This window comes from Heterodontus francisci, chromosome 3 (genome assembly GCF_036365525.1).
Source record: "Heterodontus francisci isolate sHetFra1 chromosome 3, sHetFra1.hap1, whole genome shotgun sequence".
Classification (NCBI taxonomy): domain Eukaryota; kingdom Metazoa; phylum Chordata; class Chondrichthyes; order Heterodontiformes; family Heterodontidae; genus Heterodontus; species Heterodontus francisci.
Window position 1 is genome coordinate 17,545,013 of NC_090373.1, and position 13,252 is coordinate 17,558,264.

At 45.3% G+C, this 13,252-nt stretch overlaps 1 protein-coding gene across 1 annotated transcript in view; it reads left to right on the forward strand.

The window, feature by feature from the left end:
• Positions 1–694: 694 nt before the first annotated feature.
• The window catches only part of LOC137366649 (protein eyes shut homolog), a 246,479-nt gene continuing 233,921 nt past the window's right edge, over positions 695–13,252 (forward strand). Inside the window, exon 1 of the mRNA XM_068028341.1 lies at positions 695–758. The gene's annotated coding sequence lies outside the window, so the exon portion shown is untranslated. The remainder of the gene's footprint in view (positions 759–13,252) is intronic.

Genomic DNA, 13,252 nt, shown 5'->3' on the forward strand with positions numbered 1-13,252 from the left:
CACTCCTGACTTATGCCTTGTAGATTGTGGACAGGCTTTGGGGAGTCAGGAGGTGAGTTATTCACTGCAGGATTCCCAGCCTCTGACCTGCTCTTGTAGCCACGGTATTTATATGTCCACTCCATTTCAGTTTCTGGTCAATGGTAGCCCCTAGGCTGTTGATAGTGGGGATTCAGCGATGGTAATGCCATTGAATGTCAAGGGGAGATGGTTAGATGTTACAGGATTGTAAGTTGGTTAAAACAGGGCAATCGGACAATGCATGCATAAGCTCAGAATAGCTTTGCATTGATGGTGGCACTCTGAAATATTATGTCTTAGCCACTGCAACAGAGGGTCCCAGTGCAGGGTGGGTGATTAATGCACTTCTGGTATAGATTTTGCTAAGAGGTAAATACTAATGTAGATAATTCATGCACATGTGTGGTGTGAACCTCTGAACTTGCTATTGATTAATTAAAAGCTCTGTGGTAAATGAGCTGAAACACTTATTAATTTTGCAGGTTCAACAGGCATGTTATTGAGCAACCATCTGCAGCTCAACCAGGTGAAACCTACATGTGATTTCTGCAGCCGTGACAGGCTCCGCCTACTGCTGATTGTAAGGGCTCCACAATCTAAACCCAGTTTATATTCTGCTCAAGCCCACATTACAAAACTGCCACATACTTAGTGCCAAATGGAAATCCCTCCCTAGAAATCCACAGGAATGGGACATGATACTATAATAGTAGTGTAGCATGAGGTGTTCTTCTGAGGTTAGTGACGTGGTTCACTGTTGGTTAGCTCGATGGTGCGATGTTGGTTAGTGCTGTGGTTCACTGTTAGTTTGTGCTATCGTGCACTGTTGCTTAGTGTTATTGTGCACCTTTGGTTCGCTCTATGTGCACGATTGGTTAGCACTATGGTGCACTGTTGGTTAGTGCTATAGTGCAGTGTTGGTTTGTGCTATGGTGTACTGTTGGTTAGCTCTATGGTGCAGTGTTGGTTAGTGCTATGGTGCAGTGTTGGTTAGCTCTATGGTGCAGTGTTGGTTAGTGCTATGGTGCAGTGTTGGTTAGTGCTATGGTGCAGTGTTGGTTAGTGCTATGGTGCACTGTTGGTTAGCTCTATGGTGCAGTGTTGGTTAGTGCTATGGTGCACTGTTGGTTAGCTCTATGGTGCAGTGTTGGTTAGTGCTATGGTGCACTGTTGGTTAGCTCTATGGTGCAGTGTTGGTTAGTGCTATGGTGCACTGTTGGTTAGCTCTATGGTGCAGTGTTGGTTAGTGCTATGGTGCACTGTTGGTTAGCTCTATGGTGCAGTGTTGGTTAGTGCTATGGTGCACTGTTGGTTAGCTCTATGGTGCAGTGTTGGTTAGTGCTATGGTGCACTGTTGGTTAGCTCTATGGTGCAGTGTTGGTTAGTGCTATGGTGCACTGTTGGTTAGCTCTATGGTTCACTGTTGGTTAGTATAATTGTGCACTGTTGGGTAGCAATATGGTACACTGTTGATTAGTGCTATGGTGTACTGTTGGTTAGTGCTATGGTGTACTGTTGGTTTGTGCTATGGCATACTGTTGGTTAGTGCTATGGTGCACTGTTGATTAGTGCTATGGTGTACTGTTGGTTTGTGCTATGGTGCACAGTTGGTTTGTGCTATGGCATACTGTTGGTTAGTGCTATGGTGCACTGTTGGTTAGTGCTATGGCATACTGTTGGTTAGTGCTATGGTGCACTGTTGGTTAGTGCTATGGCATACTGTTGGTTAGTGCTATGGTGCACTGTTGATTAGTGCTATGGCATACTGTTGATTAGTGCTATGGTGTACTGTTGGTTTGTGCTATGGTGCACTGTTGATTAGTGCTATGGTGTACTGTTGGTTTGTGCTGTGGCATACTGTTGATTAGTGCTATGGTGTACTGTTGGTTTGTGCTATGGCATACTGTTGATTAGTGCTATGGTGTACTGTTGGTTTGTGCTATGGTGCACAGTTGGTTTGTGCTATGGCATACTGTTGGTTAGTGCTATGGTGCACTGTTGGTTAGTGCTATGGCATACTGTTGGTTAGTGCTATGGTGCACTGTTGGTTTGTGCTATGGTGCACTGTTGGTTAGTGCTATGGTGCACTGTTGGTTAGTGCTATGGCATACTGTTGGTTTGTGCTATGGTGCACTGTTGGTTAGTGCTATGGTGCACTGTTGGTTAGTGCTATGGTGCACTGTTGGTTTGTGCTATGGTGCACTGTTGGTTAGTGCTATGGCATACTGTTGGTTTGTGCTATGGTGCACTGTTGGTTAGTGCTATGGTGCACTGTTGGTTAGTGCTATGGTGCACTGTTGGTTTGTGCTATGGTGCACAGTTGGTTAGTGCTATGGTGCACTGTTGGTTTGTGCTATGGTGCACTGTTGGTTTGTGCTATGGTGCACTGTTGGTTTGTGCTATGGTGCACTGTTGGTTTGTGCTATGGCATACTGTTGGTTTGTGCTATGGTGCACTGTTGGTTAGTGCTATGGCATACTGTTGGTTTGTGCTATGGTGCACTGTTGGTTAGTGCTATGGTGCACTGTTGGTTAGTGCTATGGTGCACTGTTGGTTTGTGCTATGGTGCACTGTTGGTTTGTGCTATGGCATACTGTTGGTTTGTGCTATGGTGCACTGTTGGTTAGTGCTATGGTGCACTGTTGGTTAGTGCTATGGTGCACTGTTGGTTAGTGCTATGGCATACTGTTGGTTTGTGCTATGGTGCACTGTTGGTTAGTGCTATGGTGCACTGTTGGTTAGTGCTATGGTGCACTGTTGGTTTGTGCTATGGTGCACTGTTGGTTTGTGCTATGGCATACTGTTGGTTTGTGCTATGGTGCACTGTTGGTTAGTGCTATGGTGCACTGTTGGTTAGTGCTATGGTGCACTGTTGGTTTGTGCTATGGTGCACTGTTGGTTTGTGCTATGGCATACTGTTGGTTTGTGCTATGGTGCACAGTTGGTTAGTGCTATGGTGCACTGTTGGTTAGTGCTATGGCATACTGTTGGTTTGTGCTATGGTGCACTGTTGGTTAGTGCTATGGTGCACTGTTGGTTAGTGCTATGGTGCACTGTTGGTTTGTGCTATGGTGCACTGTTGGTTTGTGCTATGGCATACTGTTGGTTTGTGCTATGGTGCACTGTTGGTTAGTGCTATGGTGCACTGTTGGTTAGTGCTATGGTGCACTGTTGGTTAGTGCTATGGTGCACAGTTGGTTAGTGCTATGGTGTACTGTTGGTTAGCTCTATGGTGCAGTGTTGGTTAGTGCTATGGTGCACTGTTGGTTAGCTCTATGGTGCAGTGTTGGTTAGTGCTATGGTGCACTGTTGGTTAGCTCTATGGTGCAGTGTTGGTTAGTGCTATGGTGCACTGTTGGTTAGCTCTATGGTGCAGTGTTGGTTAGTGCTATGGTGCACTGTTGGTTAGCTCTATGGTGCAGTGTTGGTTAGTGCTATGGTGCACTGTTGGTTAGCTCTATGGTTCACTGTTGGTTAGTATAATTGTGCACTGTTGGGTAGCAATATGGTACACTGTTGATTAGTGCTATGGTGTACTGTTGGTTAGTGCTATGGTGTACTGTTGGTTTGTGCTATGGCATACTGTTGGTTAGTGCTATGGTGCACTGTTGATTAGTGCTATGGTGTACTGTTGGTTTGTGCTATGGCATACTGTTGATTAGTGCTATGGTGTACTGTTGGTTTGTGCTATGGTGCACAGTTGGTTTGTGCTATGGCATACTGTTGGTTAGTGCTATGGTGCACTGTTGGTTAGTGCTATGGCATACTGTTGGTTAGTGCTATGGTGCACTGTTGGTTAGTGCTATGGCATACTGTTGGTTAGTGCTATGGTGCACTGTTGATTAGTGCTATGGCATACTGTTGATTAGTGCTATGGTGTACTGTTGGTTTGTGCTATGGTGCACTGTTGATTAGTGCTATGGTGTACTGTTGGTTTGTGCTGTGGCATACTGTTGATTAGTGCTATGGTGTACTGTTGGTTTGTGCTATGGTGCACTGTTGATTAGTGCTATGGTGTACTGTTGGTTTGTGCTATGGCATACTGTTGATTAGTGCTATGGTGTACTGTTGGTTTGTGCTATGGTGCACAGTTGGTTTGTGCTATGGCATACTGTTGGTTAGTGCTATGGTGCACTGTTGGTTAGTGCTATGGCATACTGTTGGTTAGTGCTATGGTGCACTGTTGGTTTGTGCTATGGTGCACTGTTGGTTAGTGCTATGGTGCACTGTTGGTTAGTGCTATGGCATACTGTTGGTTTGTGCTATGGTGCACTGTTGGTTAGTGCTATGGTGCACTGTTGGTTAGTGCTATGGTGCACTGTTGGTTTGTGCTATGGTGCACTGTTGGTTAGTGCTATGGCATACTGTTGGTTTGTGCTATGGTGCACTGTTGGTTAGTGCTATGGTGCACTGTTGGTTAGTGCTATGGTGCACTGTTGGTTTGTGCTATGGTGCACAGTTGGTTAGTGCTATGGTGCACTGTTGGTTTGTGCTATGGTGCACTGTTGGTTTGTGCTATGGTGCACTGTTGGTTTGTGCTATGGTGCACTGTTGGTTTGTGCTATGGCATACTGTTGGTTTGTGCTATGGTGCACTGTTGGTTAGTGCTATGGCATACTGTTGGTTTGTGCTATGGTGCACTGTTGGTTAGTGCTATGGTGCACTGTTGGTTAGTGCTATGGTGCACTGTTGGTTTGTGCTATGGTGCACTGTTGGTTTGTGCTATGGCATACTGTTGGTTTGTGCTATGGTGTACTGTTGGTTAGTGCTATGGTGCACTGTTGGTTAGTGCTATGGTGCACTGTTGGTTAGTGCTATGGCATACTGTTGGTTTGTGCTATGGTGCACTGTTGGTTAGTGCCATGGTGCACTGTTGGTTAGTGCTATGGTGCACTGTTGGTTTGTGCTATGGTGCACTGTTGGTTTGTGCTATGGCATACTGTTGGTTTGTGCTATGGTGCACTGTTGGTTAGTGCTATGGTGCACTGTTGGTTAGTGCTATGGTGCACTGTTGGTTTGTGCTATGGTGCACTGTTGGTTTGTGCTATGGCATACTGTTGGTTTGTGCTATGGTGCACAGTTGGTTAGTGCTATGGTGCACTGTTGGTTAGTGCTATGGCATACTGTTGGTTTGTGCTATGGTGCACTGTTGGTTAGTGCTATGGTGCACTGTTGGTTAGTGCTATGGTGCACTGTTGGTTTGTGCTATGGTGCACTGTTGGTTTGTGCTATGGCATACTGTTGGTTTGTGCTATGGTGCACTGTTGGTTAGTGCTATGGTGCACTGTTGGTTAGTGCTATGGTGCACTGTTGGTTAGTGCTATGGTGCACAGTTGGTTAGTGCTATGGTGTACTGTTGGTTAGTGCTATGGTGTACTGTTGGTTAGTACTATGGTGTACTGTTGGTTAGTGCTATGGTGCACAGTTGGTTAGTGCTATGGTGCACTGTTGGTTAGTGCTATGGTGTACTGTTGGTTAGTACTATGGTGTACTGTTGGTTAGTGCTATGGTGCACTGTTGGTTAGTACTATGGTGTACTGTTGGTTAGTGCTATGGTGCAGTGTTGGTTAGTGCTATGGTGTACTGTTGGTTAGTACTATGGTGTACTGTTGGTTAGTGCTATGGTGTACTGTTGGTTAGTGCTATGGTGCACAGTTGGTTGGTGCTATGGTGTACTGTTGGTTAGTGCTATGGTGTACTGTTGGTTAGTGCTATGGTGCACAGTTGGTTAGTACTATGGTGTATTGTTGGTTAGTGCTATGGTGTATTGTTGGTTAGTACTATGGTGTACTGTTGGTTAGTGCTATGGTGTACTGTTGGTTCGTGCTATGGTGCACAGTTGGTTAGTGCTATGGTGTACTGTTGGTTAGTGCTATGGTGTACTGTTGGTTAGTGCTATGGTGCACAGTTGGTTAGTACTATGGTGTATTGTTGGTTAGTGCTATGGTGTACTGTTGGTTAGTACTATGGTGTACTGTTGGTTAGTGCTATGGTGTACTGTTGGTTAGTGCTATGGTGCACAGTTGGTTAGTGCTATGGTGCACTGTTGGTTAGTGCTATGGTGTACTGTTGGTTAGTGCTATGGTGCAGTGTTGGTTAGTGCTATGGTGTACTGTTGGTTAGTGCTATGGTGTACTGTTGGTTAGTGCTATGGTGCAGTGTTGGTTAGTGCTATGGTGTACTGTTGGTTAGTACTATGGTGTACTGTTGGTTAGTACTATGGTGTACTGTTGGTTAGTGCTATGGTGTACTGTTGGTTAGTACTATGGTGTACTGTTGGTTAGTGCTATGGTGTACTGTTGGTTAGTACTATGGTGTACTGTTGGTTAGTGCTATGGTGTACTGTTGGTTAGTGCTATGGTGCAGTGTTGGTTAGTACTATGGTGTACTGTTGGTTAGTGCTATGGTGCACAGTTGGTTCGTGCTATGGTGTACTGTTGATTAGTGCTGTGGTGCACTGTTGATTAGTGCTATGGTGTACTGTTGGTTAGTACTATGGTGTACTGTTGATTAGTGCTATGGTGTACTGTTGGTTCGTGCTATGGTGCACAGTTGGTTAGTACTATGGTACTGTTGATTAGTGCTATGGTGTACTGTTGGTTCGTGCTATGGTGCACAGTTGGTTAGTACTATGGTACTGTTGGTTCGTGCTATGGTGTACTGTTGATTAGTGCTATGGTGTACTGTTGGTTAGTGCTATGGTGCACAGTTGGTTAGTGCTATGGTGCAGTGTTGGTTAGTGCTATGGTGTACTGTTGGTTCGTGCTATGGTGTACTGTTGATTAGTGCTATGGTGTACTGTTGGTTAGTGCTATGGTGCACAGTTGGTTAGTGCTATGGTGCAGTGTTGGTTAGTGCTATGGTGTACTGTTGATTAGTGCTATGGTGTACTGTTGGTTAGTACTATGGTGTACTGTTGGTTCGTGCTATGGTGTACTGTTGATTAGTGCTATGGTGTACTGTTGATTAGTGCTATGGTGTACTGTTGGTTAGTACTATGGTGTACTGTTGATTAGTGCTATGGTGTACTGTTGGTTCGTGCTATGGTGCACAGTTGGTTCGTACTATGGTACTGTTGGTTCGTGCTATGGTGCACAGTTGGTTAGTGCTATGGTGTACTGTTGGTTAGTACTATGGTGTACTGTTGATTAGTGCTATGGTGTACTGTTGGTTAGTACTATGGTGTACTGTTGGTTCGTGCTATGGTGTACTGTTGGTTAGTACTATGGTGTACTGTTGGTTCGTGCTATGGTGCACAGTTGGTTAGTACTATGGTACTGTTGGTTCGTGCTATGGTGTACTGTTGGTTAGTGCTATGGTGCACAGTTGGTTAGTGCTATGGTGCAGTGTTGGTTAGTGCTATGGTGTACTGTTGATTAGTGCTATGGTGTACTGTTGGTTAGTACTATGGTGTACTGTTGGTTCGTGCTATGGTGTACTGTTGATTAGTGCTATGGTGTACTGTTGATTAGTACTATGGTGTACTGTTGGTTAGTACTATGGTGTACTGTTGGTTAGTGCTATGGTGTACTGTTGGTTAGTACTATGGTGTACTGTTGATTAGTGCTATGGTGTACTGTTGGTTCGTGCTATGGTGCACAGTTGGTTAGTGCTATGGTGCAGTGTTGGTTAGTGCTATGGTGTACTGTTGATTAGTACTATGGTGTACTGTTGGTTAGTACTATGGTGTACTGTTGGTTAGTGCTATGGTGTACTGTTGGTTAGTACTATGGTGTACTGTTGATTAGTGCTATGGTGTACTGTTGGTTCGTGCTATGGTGCACAGTTGGTTAGTGCTATGGTGCAGTGTTGGTTAGTACTATGGTGTACTGTTGGTTCGTGCTATGGTGTACTGTTGGTTAGTGCTATGGTGTACTGTTGGTTAGTGCTATGGTGCACAGTTGGTTAGTGCTATGGTGCAGTGTTGGTTAGTACTATGGTGTACTGTTGGTTAGTGCTATGGTGTACTGTTGGTTAGTGCTATGGTGTACTGTTGGTTAGTGCTATGGTGTACTGTTGGTTAGTGCTATGGTGCACAGTTGGTTAGTGCTATGGTGCAGTGTTGGTTAGTACTATGGTGTACTGTTGGTTAGTGCTATGGTGTACTGTTGGTTAGTACTATGGTGTACTGTTGATTAGTGCTATGGTGTACTGTTGGTTAGTACTATGGTGTACTGTTGGTTCGTGCTATGGTGTACTGTTGGTTAGTGCTATGGTGCACAGTTGGTTAGTGCTATGGTGCAGTGTTGGTTAGTACTATGGTGTACTGTTGGTTAGTGCTATGGTGCAGTGTTGGTTAGTGCTATGGTGTACTGTTGGTTCGTGCTATGGTGTACTGTTGGTTCGTGCTATGGTGTACTGTTGGTTAGTGCTATGGTGCACAGTTGGTTAGTACTATGGTGTACTGTTGGTTAGTGCTATGGTGCACAGTTGGTTAGTGCTATGGTGCAGTGTTGGTTAGTACTATGGTGTACTGTTGGTTAGTGCTATGGTGCACAGTTGGTTAGTGCTATGGTGCAGTGTTGGTTAGTACTATGGTGTACTGTTGGTTAGTGCTATGGTGTACTGTTGGTTAGTGCTATGGTGCAGTGTTGGTTAGTACTATGGTGTACTGTTGGTTAGTGCTATGGTGCACAGTTGGTTAGTGCTATGGTGCAGTGTTGGTTAGTACTATGGTGTACTGTTGGTTAGTGCTATGGTGCACAGTTGGTTAGTGCTATGGTGCAGTGTTGGTTAGTGCTATGGTGTACTGTTGGTTAGTGCTATGGTGCACAGTTGGTTAGTGCTATGGTGCAGTGTTGGTTAGTACTATGGTGTTCTGTTGGTTAGTGCTATGGTACACTGTTGGTTCGTGCTATGGTGTACTGTTGGTTAGTGCTATGGTGCACAGTTGGTTAGTACTATGGTGTACTGTTGGTTAGTGCTATGGTGCACAGTTGGTTAGTGCTATGGTGCAGTGTTGGTTAGTACTATGGTGTACTGTTGGTTAGTGCTATGGTGTACTGTTGGTTAGTACTATGGTGTACTGTTGATTAGTGCTATGGTGTACTGTTGGTTAGTACTATGGTGTACTGTTGGTTCGTGCTATGGTGCACAGTTGGTTAGTGCTATGGTGCAGTGTTGGTTCGTGCTATGGTGTACTGTTGGTTAGTGCTATGGTGTACTGTTGGTTAGTGCTATGGTGCACAGTTGGTTAGTGCTATGGTGTACTGTTGGTTAGTACTATGGTGTACTGTTGGTTAGTGCTATGGTGCACAGTTGGTTAGTGCTATGGTGTACTGTTGGTTAGTGCTATGGTGCACAGTTGGTTAGTGCTATGGTGTACTGTTGGTTAGTGCTATGGTGCACAGTTGGTTAGTGCTATGGTGTACTGTTGGTTAGTGCTATGGTGCACAGTTGGTTAGTGCTATGGTGCAGTGTTGGTTCGTGCTATGGTGCACAGTTGGTTAGTGCTATGGTGCAGTGTTGGTTAGTGCTATGGTGCACAGTTGGTTAGTGCTATGGTGTACTGTTGGTTAGTGCTATGGTGCACAGTTGGTTAGTGCTATGGTGTACTGTTGGTTAGTGCTATGGTGCACAGTTGGTTAGTGCTATGGTGCAGTGTTGGTTAGTGCTATGGTGCACAGTTGGTTAGTGCTATGGTGTACTGTTGGTTAGTGCTATGGTGCACAGTTGGTTAGTGCTATGGTGTACTGTTGGTTAGTGCTATGGTGCACAGTTGGTTAGTGCTATGGTGTACTGTTGGTTAGTGCTATGGTGCACAGTTGGTTAGTGCTATGGTGCAGTGTTGGTTCGTGCTATGGTGCACAGTTGGTTAGTGCTATGGTGTACTGTTGGTTAGTGCTATGGTGCACAGTTGGTTAGTGCTATGGTGCAGTGTTGGTTCGTGCTATGGTGCACAGTTGGTTAGTGCTATGGTGTACTGTTGGTTTGTGCTATGGTGCAGTGTTGGTTAGTACTATGGTGTACTGTTGGTTAGTGCTATGGTGTACTGTTGGTTAGTACTATGGTGTACTGTTGGTTAGTGCTATGGTGCACAGTTGGTTAGTGCTATGGTGCAGTGTTGGTTCGTGCTATGGTGTACTGTTGGTTAGTGCTATGGTGTACTGTTGATTAGTGCTATGGTGTACTGTTGGTTAGTACTATGGTGTACTGTTGGTTCGTGCTATGGTGTACTGTTGGTTAGTACTATGGTGCAGTGTTGGTTCGTGCTATGGTGTACTGTTGGTTAGTACTATGGTGTACTGTTGATTAGTGCTATGGTGCAGTGTTGGTTAGTGCTATGGTGTACTGTTGGTTAGTGCTATGGTGTACTGTTGGTTAGTACTATGGTGTACTGTTGGTTAGTGCTATGGTGCACAGTTGGTTAGTGCTATGGTGCAGTGTTGGTTCGTGCTATGGTGTACTGTTGGTTAGTGCTATGGTGTACTGTTGATTAGTGCTATGGTGTACTGTTGGTTAGTACTATGGTGTACTGTTGGTTCGTGCTATGGTGTACTGTTGGTTCGTGCTATGGTGCACTGTTGGTTAGTGCTATGGTGTACTGTTGGTTAGTGCTATGGTGCACAGTTGGTTAGTGCTATGGTGTACTGTTGGTTAGTGCTATGGTGCACTGTTGGTTCGTGCTATGGTGCACAGTTGGTTAGTACTATGGTGTACTGTTGATTAGTGCTATGGTGTACTGTTGGTTCGTGCTATGGTGCACTGTTGATTAGTGCTATGGTGCACTGTTGGTTCGTGCTATGGTGCACAGTTGGTTAGTACTATGGTGTACTGTTGGTTCGTGCTATGGTGTACTGTTGGTTTGTGCTATGGTGCACTGTTGGTTAGTGCTATGGTGTACTGTTGGTTCGTGCTATGGTGTACTGTTGGTTTGTGCTATGGTGCACTGTTGGTTCGTGCTATGGTGCACTGTTGATTAGTGCTATGGTGCACTGTTGGTTAGTGCTATGGTGCACTGTTGGTTCGTGCTATGGTGCACTGTTGATTAGTGCTATGGTGCACTGTTGGTTAGTGCTATGGTGCACTGTTGGTTAGTGCTATGGTGTACTGTTGGTTCGTGCTATGGTGTACTGTTGGTTTGTGCTATGGTGCACTGTTGGTTCGTGCTATGGTGCACTGTTGATTAGTGCTATGGTGTACTGTTGATTAGTGCTATGGTGTACTGTTGGTTCGTGCTATGGTGCACTGTTGGTTAGTGCTATGGTGTACTGTTGGTTAGTGCTATGGTGTACTGTTGGTTTGTGCTATGGTGCACTGTTGATTGCTGCTATTGTGCACTCTTGGTTAGCTCTGTTTGCACTGTTGGTTAGCTCTACTTGCACTGTTGGGTAGCAATATGGTGCACTGCTGGTTAGTGCCACTGTGCACCATTGGTTAGCTCTGTGGTTCTCTGTTGGTTAGTGTTATTGTGCACTGTTGGTTAGTGTTATTGTGCACAGTTGGTTTGTGCTATGGTGCACTGTTGGTTAGTGCTATGGTGCACTGTTGGTAAGCTCTATAGTGCACTGTTGGTTAGTATCTATAGTGCACTGTTGGTTAGCTCTATGGTGCAGTGTTGGTTTGCACTATGGTGCACATTTGGTTTGCACTGTGGTGCACATTTGGTTTGTGCTATGGTGCACTGTTGGTTAGCCCAAAAGTGCACTATTAGACAACTCTATGGTGCACTGTTGATTAGTACTATGATGCAGTGTTGGTTAGCTCTATAGTGTACTGTTCGTTAGTGCTGTGGTGCACTGTTGGTTAGTGCTGTGATGCACTGTTGGTTAGCGCTGTGGTGCACTGTTGGTGAGCACAGAGGTGCGCTGTTGGTTCGTGCTATGGTGCACATTTGGTTTGTGCTATGGTGCACTGTTGGTTTGTGCTATGGTGCACTGTTGGTTTGTGCTATGGTGCACTGTTGGTTTGTGCTATGGTGCACTGTTGGTTTGTGCTATGGTGCACTGTTGGTTTGTGCTATGGTGCACTGTTGGTTTGTGCTATGGTGCACTGTTGGTTTGTGCTATGGTGCACTGTTGGTTTGTGCTATGGTGCACTGTTGGTTAGCCCAAAAGTGCACTATTAGACAGCTCTATGGTGCACTGTTGATTAGTACTATGATGCAGTGTTGGTTAGCTCTATAGTGTACTGTTGGTTAGTGCTGTGGTGCACTGTTGGTTAGTGCTGTGGTGCACTGTTGGTTTGTGCTGTGGTGTACTGTTGGGTAGTACTATGGGGCACTGTTAGTTAGCTCAATAGTGCACTGTTGATTAGTGCTATGGTGCAGTGTTGGTTTGTACTATGGTACACTGTTAGCGCTGTGGCGCACTGTTTAGCTCTATAGTACACTATTGGTTAGCTCAATAGTGCACTCTTGGTTAGTGTGATGGTGCACTGTTGGCTAGTACTATGGTGCACCGTTGGTTAGCTCTACGGTGCACTGTTTGTTAGTGCTATGGTGTACTGTTGGGTTGTGCTATGGTGCACTGTGTATTAATGCAATGCTGTGATGTTGGTTAGCTCTTTGGTGCACTGTTGGTTGTGCTATTGTGCATTTTTGTTTCCTGGTATGGTGCACTGTTGGTTAGTCCTGTGGTGCTCTATTTGTTAGCTCTGTAATGCAGTGGTGGTTAGCTCTATGGTACACTGCTGGTGTGTGCTATGGTGCAGTGTTCGTTATTGCTCTGGTGCAGTGATGGTTTGTGCTAGGGTACACTGTTAGTTCGCACTATGGTGCACTTTTGCTTTGTGCTACAGTGCACTGTTGCTTAGCTCTACGGTACACTATTGGTTCGCTCTATAGTGCACTGTTGGTTCGTGCTATGGTGCACTGTTGGTTCACGCTATGGTGCACTGTTGGTTCACGCTGTGGTGCATTGTTGGTTAGCACTGTGGTGCACTGTTGGTTAGCGCTGTGGTGCACTATTGGTTAGCACAGAGGTGAACTGTTGGTAGTACTATGGTGCACTGTTGGCTAGTACTATGGTGCAATGTTGTTTAGTGCTATGGTGCACTGTTGGTTAGCGCTGTGGTGCACTGTTGGCTAGTACTATGGTGCACTGTTTGTTAGCGCTGTTGTACACTGTTGGTTAGCGCTGTGGTGCATTGTTGGTTAGCACTGTGGTGCACTGTTGGTTAGCACTGTGGTGCACTGTTGGTTAGCGCTGTGCTGCACTGTTGGTTAGCGCTGTGGTGCACTGTTGGTTAGCGCTGTGGTGCACTGTTGGTTTGTGCTATGGTACACTGTTTG